The following is a 9,664-nucleotide window of genomic DNA, read 5'->3' on the forward strand; positions in this document are numbered from 1 at the left end:
ATACCAACTTATACGGTGAAGTCCCTATAGGCGTTTTGAATGTCGTGCGATATGCCCATAAAGCATCATCCAACTTTTTAGACCAGTCAGTGCGATTCACATTGACCGTCTTTGCCAAGATGCTTTTTATTTCTCTGTTTGAGACCTCAACCTGACCACTCGTCTGAGGATGATATGGAGTGGCAACCTTGTGATGCACGCCATATTTTTCAAGAAGATCAGCAAATGGTTTATTGCAGAAATGAGATCCACCATCGCTAATAATAGCTCTAGGAGTGCCAAATCTAGTAAAGATGTTCTTTTTGAGAAATGCATTGACTCTCCTACCATCATTGTTAGGCAAGGACACCGCCTCCACCCATTTGGAGACATAATCCACTACGACAAGAATGTATTTCAGGCCGTAGGAACTCACGAAGGGCCCCATAAAGTCAATTCCCCATACATCAAATAGCTCCACCTCAAGAACAAAGTTCATCGGAGTTTCATGCCTCCGACCTATTGTGCCGTGGCGTTGGCACTTATCACAAGAGTGTGCCAACATATTTGCATCACGATAAATGGCTGGCTGCTGTTCGATTTCCACTGTGATGTCCACCAACTGGAGAATCATGGCACGCTTTCAAAATGTCCATCACCTCAGATTCCGCCACACATCTCCGGATCATATTGTCAGCACACGTTCTAAATAAGTAAGGCTCATCCCAACAATACTGTCGGTAGTCTCTCAAGAACTTCATCTTTTGATATGTCTTCAACTCTTCAGGAACGATGCCAGTTACCAAATAATTGGCAATATCGGCATACCATGGTGCCACATCATTGGAGATGACCAAAACTCTTTCATCCGGGAAAGTGTCATCAATATCTAGCACATCACTCGGTCTCCCTGGTGCTTCAAGTCTGGAAAGATGGTCAGCTACTTGATTTTCTGACCCTTTCCGGTCTTTGACTTCAAAGTCAAATTCCTGTAGCAACAAAACCCATCTTATCAACCGGGGCTTAGCATCCTTCTTCGCCATCAAATAGCGCAATGCAGCATGGTCAGTGTGAACCACTACCTTGGCACCCAACAAATAAGCCCGGAACTTTTCAAAAGCATAAACAATAGCAAGTAATTCTTGCTCCGTTACTGTATAGTTCAGCTGAGCTCCATTCAATGTTTTGCTGGCATAATAAATTGGGTGCAGGATTTTATTTAGCCGCTGACCAAGCACAGCTCCAATTGCAAGACCACTGGCGTCACACATTAATTCAAAGGGAAGTGACCAATCTGGGGACACAACAATAGGTGCGGAGATTAATTTCAGCTTCAACTCGTTGAACACCTTGATGCACTTCTCATCAAAATTGAATTTGGACTCTTTTTCCAAGAGTTTGCACATGGGATTTGAAATTTTGGAGAAGTCTTTGATAAACCTTCTATAGAATCCGGCGTGCCCCAAGAAACTCCGAACTCCTTTTACTGAAACGGGCGGAGGGAGTTGTGAAATCACATCGATTTTAGCTTGATCAACCTCAATCCATTGTTCTGAAATCTTATGGCCAAGGACAATGCCCTCCTTGACCATAAAATGACACTTCTCCCAGTTGAGCACGAGGTTGGTCTCCTCACACCGTTGTAACACCCGATCAAGATGACCCAAACATTCATCGAATGAATCTCCCACCACAGAGAAATCATCCATGAAAACTACAAGAAAGTTTTCAACCATATCAGAGAATATGGACATCATGCATCGTTGGAAGGTAGCTGGTTCATTGCAAAGACCAAATGGCATCCGGCTGAAAGCGAATGTCCCATAGGGACAAGTGAAAGTAGTCTTTTCTTGGTCTTCCAACGCAATGTTGATCTGGTTGTATCCTGAGTACCCATCCAAGAAACAGTAATAAGATCTTCCGGTTAGCCGATCAAGCATTTGATCAATAAAAGGCATAGGGAAGTGATCCTTGCAAGATGCGGTATTCAGCTTCCGGTAGTCCATGCACACTCTCCAACCGGTGACAGTCCTTGTTGGAATCAACTCATTTTTAGAGTTAGGGACAACAGTGATGCCCCCTTTCTTTGGCACACACTGAACTGGGCTTACCCATGGACTGTTGGCAATCGGGTAAACCACCCCAGCATCTAACCACTTAATAATCTCCTTCTTTACCACTTCTTGCATCGGTGGATTTAATCTTCGCTGATGCTCAATACTCGGCGAACTTTCCTCCTCCAACTGTATTCGGTGCTCACAAATTCCGGCGGGAATCCCCCGGATGTCTGCAATAGTCCAACCCGGAGCTCTTAAATACTTCCTCAAGACTACGATGAGTCTTTGAATTTGGCCCTCATTCAGAAGTGATGACACAATAACTGGAAGAGTAGCATTTTCTCCAAGAAATACATATTTAAGATGGGATGGCAGTTTCTTGAGTTCCAGTTTCGGTGGCTCAATAATTGATGGTTTTGCTGGAGGAGTTGTTCGTTTCTCTAAATCAAGAGACAATTTCTTGGGCTCATAGGAGTAAGACCCCAGACCTGTGAGTGAATTCACTGTCTCATTATATCCCTCCATTTGTTCGGCATCAAAATTCACCAAGATGGCCAACAATGCTTCGCTCAAGCATTCTTCCTCCATTTTAAATTCCACTGCTCCATCCACCTCGTCAACAGAGTTTATGACTGAAATGCTTTGATAAGGACTAGGTAATTTCATGCCTTTACTAGCGTGAAAAGTCACCTCTTCATCGTTCACCCGGAACTTTATTTCGTGCTTTTCGGAGTCCATAAGAGCCCTCCCTGTGGCAAGGAAAGGTCTTCCCAGAATAATAGGGATTTCTTGATCAATAGCACAATCAAGAATCACGAAATCTGCAGGTAGCAAAAATTCCCCGATTTGAACCAGCACATCATCAACTACCCCAACTGGCCTTTTTATCGTTCTGTCAGCCATCTGCAACCACATGGTAGTTGGCCTTGGCATCGCTAGCCCCGATCTCTTAAATATTTCCAGGGGCATAAGATTTATGCTAGCCCCGTTATCACACAAAGCCCTGGCAAAATTTTGCTGCCCTATGGTGCATGTAATTGTGAATGCTCCCGGATCTTCCCTCTTTTGCACTGTAGTTTTGGAAAGGATGGCACTAACGCGGTGAGTGATACCCACAGTGTCGTGTTTCAATGGCTTTTTCTTCTTTGTTAGGAGATCTTTCAAATACTTAGCAAAGCCAAGCATTTCTTGGACAACATCCATGAAAGGAATGTTCAACGTCAACTGCTTGAGTTGATCATAAAATCGCAGGCACTTCTCATCTTCTGTTTTTCTCACCAGCCTTTGAGGAAAAGGCGGTGAAGATTTAAACAATTGGTTCAAAGGGCGAAGAGCACCGGAAAATTTTGCCTTCCCCTTTTCCTGGTTTTCCACCGGTGCCTTGGGGTTATCAAGATTCTACTCTTCTTCGGCTACAATAGGGACTTCCTCCCCTGCTTCTTCCTCCACGATATCTTTTGATACATCAGGCTGCCCTTCTTCTTCAACAATTTGCTCCAGCTCAATCACCTTTTTATTAGCCTCTTGAAGTATTTTTCCACTTCTGGTGCTAATAGCAAGTACATTCTCCACAGAGTTTACTCCACTACCTTTTGGATTTGGAACTGTATCGCTCGGTAGTTGTCCCCGATGAGGAGTATGCACTTCTCGGGAAAGGTCTCTGAATTGTGCTTCAAGCTTCTGAATGGAGGCTGAATGAGATAGCTGAACCTGAGACATTCCCTTGATTGTGCTCTCTGTTCTGTCTTGATTCATTAGCATTTTCTGCATCATACTCTTTAATTCAGCAGAGTCATTAGATGTGTTGCCAGCAGAGTTGCTAGCTGAATTATCTCTCCATTGTTGGGAATTGGATGCTTGCCCCCTAGGTGGAATTTAGGGGTTGGAGCTCTTGTTGCCATAATTATAGTTGTTGTAATTCCCTTGATTAGGATTGCCCTGTTCATTTCTTCCATAATTACTCCCTTGGAATTGTTGTTGAGGTTTTTGCCATGGGTGATTACCGGGACCTTGATAGTTTTGCCGTTGATAACCCCCTTGCGAGTTATTGACATAATTAGCATCCTCATATTGTGGCTGCCCTTCCATGTAAGTTTCGTTAGCGACATGGTACATTCCGGGAGCATGAGGTGGCATCTCGTCGACAACATTCACCCCTTTGGCTTCTTTCTCCATAAGCCTTTTCGATAATAAATCCACGGTGGTTTGCAATTGAGCGAATGCATGATCTCGCTCATGATTTTCTTTGGCCACCGCGGCAGCAGAGGGACTACCATATGATAGCACTTCGCTATCACTCGAATGCCAGGCTTGATTGTGGGTAGTAAGCTTGTCAAGCAACCTGGTGATGTTGACAAAGGATTTGTCCATGAAGCATCCCCCAGCTGCAGTATTGACAGCTATTTGATTCATGGTATCTAGCCCCTTGTAGAACTTCTCGGTGAGGATTGCATCCAGAAATCCATGAGTCGGAGATTGAGCTAGATAATATTTAAAACGCTCCCATGCTGCATATAACTGTTCCCCCGGAAGTTGTTTGAACCCAAAGATCTTGTCCCGAAGCTCAGCCTTTTTGCTTGGTGGGAACCATTTTTTTAAAAATATATTGGCCAACTCGTTCCAGGTGTGAATAGTATTGCTGGGTAGCTTTTCATACCATTCCCTCGCTTGGCCAGCCAAGGAATATTTGAAAACCCGTAATCGCAGTGCATCAACAGGAACAACACCTTGAGATTGTTGAGAACATACATGCACGAAATTCTTCAGGTGGCGAAGTGGACAGTCCTCCGAAGAATTTCGGAAATAGCCTTCAAGTTTCAATAGCTGATAGATAGAACTATCAATTTTGAAATTTGCATTTCCTGTTCTAGGCGGAACTACGGCTGAAGCATAATCAGCTTCGTCGATGAAATCCGCAAATACATTCTCATCCTCCTCTTCTTCTGGTGCAGGATGGTTCACTTGAATTCCCCCTTGGTTTCCTTGATTGCGATGGGGTCTTCCTGCCATGATCACCTGGTTCACTAAAACAGCAAACGAGGTGTGATAGAATAGAAAAAGTTTTAAAGAATCGTACACAACAATTAGTAATTTCTAAACCGTATTCCCCGGCAACGGCGCCAAAATTTGATACGCTCAAATTACACCTATTAATGGCGTAAAGCGGACGTTGTCAAATATAGTAACCCAACAAGGTTGGGGTCGAATCCCACAGGGAATATGGAGAGAAAAGAGTACTAATCGTATTCGATACCAGTCTTTAAATACTTTAATCCTATTCCGGATAGTTTGAATTGATTGTTGAATAATGTAATTGAATACTTTGACTTAAAATGTAATTAATGTGAGAGAGAGACTAAGGTTGTGTTCCCCAATTTGATTAGATATTATGCTTCAGGTTTCAAGGTGATATACTTCTAATAGTTGTTCTATGAATATGCACTTGGTCTCTTAAAGACTTCTTAATGTTTCCCAACAGTTAAGCAGTATTTCCTCTTTATGATTCTTCTGAATATAAAAGAGTTACAATCGAAGAGCGACCAATAATGCCAATTTAGACTTATTCTTATTCCTAAGTTAGTCTATTAAACGAGGGTTAACGCCTCGAGTCATTGCTATTCAATCTTACCAATATTGACTCTCTTTCCCAAGAAAAGTCAATACAATGGTTTCGGCTAATGCTTGCAATCATTACCCAACGTTACAACTCAAAGATAGAATAAATAACAACAACCATTATGCATATATCATAAATAGAAACCCATTCACATAATACCCATCATGGGATTCACAACCTTAGAATTGAAATTAGCTACTCATAATGTTTCTTGATAGAAAAAGCTTAAAGATTAACATAATACACTTACAATGCTAATACAAGATGGAATGAGAGTGAAGTTGTTGCCTTAAATGCTCCAACCACTTCAAGATTTAAGACCTAGGAATTGTGCCTCTAAAATAAAATCTGAATAATGAATTAAAACCCTACATTATGTATTTATAGAGCCAAAAATCGCGCCAAGTTTCTGGACAAAAATGCCCTTACGCCGCATTGTTACGGACCGTAACTCAGGTTACGGTCCGTCCTTCATTTCGTCATTTGACCACTTGTTGTTACGGCCACAATGCGACGGACTGTACCCTGTGTTACGGTCCGTCCTTCGGAAGCGTAAGTGGTGACAATTACTTGGCAACTCTCTGGAATTTTGGCTGATGTTACGGTGAAATGTTACAGACCGTAACATGAGTTACGGACCGTAACACTAAACCGTAACACTGAAGGTTTTATTGAAACTCTCTGGAAATTTAGCTCATGTTACGGTGACATGTTACGGACCGTAACATGAGTTACAGACCGTAACACTCCACCGTAACACTGATGGTTTCAGTGAAAACTTTCAGGAAATTCAGGCCCTGTTACGGTTCAAAGGTACGAACCGTAACATGAGTTACGGATCCTGTTACGGTCCGTAACATGAGTTACGGTCCGTCGCTTAGCTCCAATTTGTCCGTTTTTCAGCCTTATTTCTCATTTCCGATCCTTAGTTAATCAACCCTATAAAACACAAAAATAACATAAGAAACAATGTAAAAACACTTAAAATCAAGCAACATGTCTAGTTACAAAGGCATAAAATGTGCTAAAATTCACGGCACATCAGGGACAAAATTGGGTGTCAACAAATGAAACATAAAGACTACTTAAAATTAAAATGAAAATATTTGAAATAAAAAAACTCTGTGTAATGATCCCAAACTTTGGGGCAGTACTTGCATTTTGCCCTCAATTCTCCCATTTTATTAAAAAAACTTTGTGTAATGATCCCAAACTTTAGATGTTTTTCTATCATTATCCCCAAGGCTAGGGTCTCGACTACAAGGAATTGTTCTTTTCTGCTTTTTAGGAGGATAACCCACGGAAGAAGTATTACGGCATTACCATGTGCTTGAGTTGTAGCAAATGCTGACGTTACCGAAGTATCTTCTATAGGAACCTCCAAATCTACAACCTCTGTCCTTTTCATATGAAAAATATTAGAAGTTTAGGACCCATTCAGACAAGAAAAAAGAAAGATATAAATTGGGGGGAAAAAAAGAAACAACCTAAAATCAAATGGTTGACAAAGAAAGGCCAAAAATTTAATTCAAAGACATTAGATTCTAACGTGAGCTTCTTTTAATAAGGTTACAGTTAACACTTAAAGAGTTAAAAGACTTTAAAGACATGAGCTTGGACATATTCTTAAAAACACGAGTCTTAAACAATCATGTGAAATAAGTAGAGAAAAATCATATTAATGATTAAAAGGTATAAAATATTTATAATTATTTATGAAAAACTAATATTATACATATAAATAATTATAAAATTTATGTATATAATTTATCGGTTTGGTTCGGTTATTTATTCGGTTATTTTTTAATAGAACTATAACCAAACCAAATATTAGCGGTTTTTAAAATTTAAAACCAAATCAAACTAAACCAAACCAAACCAAATGTCGGTTTTTTTATTCGGTTTGGTTTTGGTTAAGCGAACAGCCCTACGCTCAGTTACTCTACCACTTTGAATGGAAACTGCCATATGGAACTGATCCAAAAGATTTGGATATGACAGACACACTTGGATCAATTGCTGCGAAACAAAAAGATCTGTATTTAGTTGCTATAGCTAATAGAAATGATGAAGAATACTGATGTTTTGCTTGAAATGCTGAAGTATCAGCCCGACCCACACAACTCTCCACCTTATTATTTTTTGCTTGGTTTGTGTATGTGTACCCATTTGGATATTTGGAGAACGCAATGAAAATGCCCAATAATTAAGATCCATAGTTGGATTTTCTGAGCCCTATCGGGTTTCAAATCTAGATTGGGCCTTTTCAACTGTACCTTAAATTGAATATGGGGATTGATTCCCCTTCGATTTCTGCTGGATCCTTTCTATTCTTAAACTTGAATGGCTATTAGAGATTTTTAACTTTATTAGCAGTATAGATAATGTTGAGTCTCACATTGTTGGGTTGAAGACATTAGTCTCATTATATGATTGTGGACAATACTCACCTCATGAGCTAGCTTTTCCGCTTAGAATTAAACAATAAGGTTAATTTTCTAATCAGACGATGAAGTAACTCGCTACATGCATAAATATTATGTATGAAAAAACCTCCTACCTGTAGGAAAGGTCAAAACTACACGACTAACAAGCACTTTATCCTCAGCTTTACTCAATTATTTAAAGCCATTATTTAAACTCAAATCAGCAGAAATATCGTCGCCTTCTTGAATCTTCAGTGTTATTGATACTTCATTATTGCCAAATTGAAGTTATGCACGAATGATGATCAAGTAATATTCTAGATGTAAAAAAAAATAAAAAAATTGAGTGATTCTTAAATGAAATGTAAGAATGTTTCCAAGCTTGAAAGGTTCTATAATTGAAACAGAAATGAATAAGAACACGTGCTTTGAGTTTTGTCAACTCAACAAGACATTTAGGTCTCTTTGGTGAATTATCTTTATTTTAGTTGAACCCGCAAAGAATAAAAAATCTAGTACCACATGTATATGATCAGTAAGGATATATACGTCCGACTCCGACTTATTTTTGACTAAAATATCTGGCTGAAAAGAATTAAGAGACGCTCTATCATGGCGTATCTAGCATTGTTAGTGGGGGTTCAATTGGACCCCTAACTTTCCACGCGGAGTATAATTTATGTTTAAAAAATTATTAAAATTTTAATAAATAATGGATATGAACCCATAATTTTAAAAATATAAATGATTCAATACTAAAAATCTTAAGATTTAACCCCTAAAATTTAAATCCTGAATCTGCATCTATCTATCAACATCGGCTTTCATCGTTAGACTCTATTTCAAATTTAGCTTTGATTAATGGACAAAACAAAAATTGATTTGCAAATGATTTTCATTATTGCGAAATTGTTGTTATGTCCAAATTATCGAGTAATACTCTAGAGGGAAAAAAAAAGGGTTCAAGTGATGTTTGCTACTTAATCAATTTGAATTAATCCATGATCAAGCTTTGCACTCGACCGTGGAGAAGGCAGTTGAGAGAGATCGAATAGAGAGAAGATTTTCTTATTCACTTGTATTGATGAACCAATGAAATTCCTATGGTTTGATACATAATAAATTGTCCATTACTTTTTACAGACAACCGAATAGGTGAATTGCATGAATGAAGGGAAAATGAGATATTTGTAGAGTAGTTAGTCCAACTGTACTACAGTTGGCATACATCAGATCATTGCACTCAGAACCACCTAACAAACTAATGATCACAATTCTAACTAACTCGAATAACCTCCACTACGTGATATACAACAGTATACCTAATATACTATCGAATATACACTGTGTTTTGACACTCCCCTTCAAGCTGGTGGGTGAAATACATCTATCACTCCCAGATTGGACAAGAGCATGTGATGTTGTGATATTCCTAGGCTCTTTGTCAATAGATCAGCTAATTACATTTTGGTGTTTTCACAGGTTGGCAAGATGGTCCATCGAACTTTTCCCTTACAAATGACAATTAATTTCAATGTGTTTTTTTCGTTCATGAAATATGGGATTCCCTGCTATTTGTATAGCAG

The 9,664-nt window shown here is 39.3% G+C and overlaps 1 non-coding gene and 1 pseudogene across 1 annotated transcript; both read left to right on the forward strand.

Annotated features, from left to right (window-relative positions):
* The window catches only part of LOC132615579 (cytochrome P450 71D7-like), a 29,900-nt pseudogene extending 22,167 nt beyond the window's left edge, over nt 1–7,733 (forward strand).
* Nucleotides 4,495–4,601, forward strand: LOC132618748 (small nucleolar RNA R71). The gene has a single exon (XR_009574292.1). It is a non-coding gene; the product is annotated as a small nucleolar RNA R71 (small nucleolar RNA).
* Nucleotides 7,734–9,664: the final 1,931 nt, after the last annotated feature.

Source organism: Lycium barbarum, chromosome 1, assembly GCF_019175385.1.
Source record: "Lycium barbarum isolate Lr01 chromosome 1, ASM1917538v2, whole genome shotgun sequence".
Lineage (NCBI taxonomy): Eukaryota > Viridiplantae > Streptophyta > Magnoliopsida > Solanales > Solanaceae > Lycium > Lycium barbarum.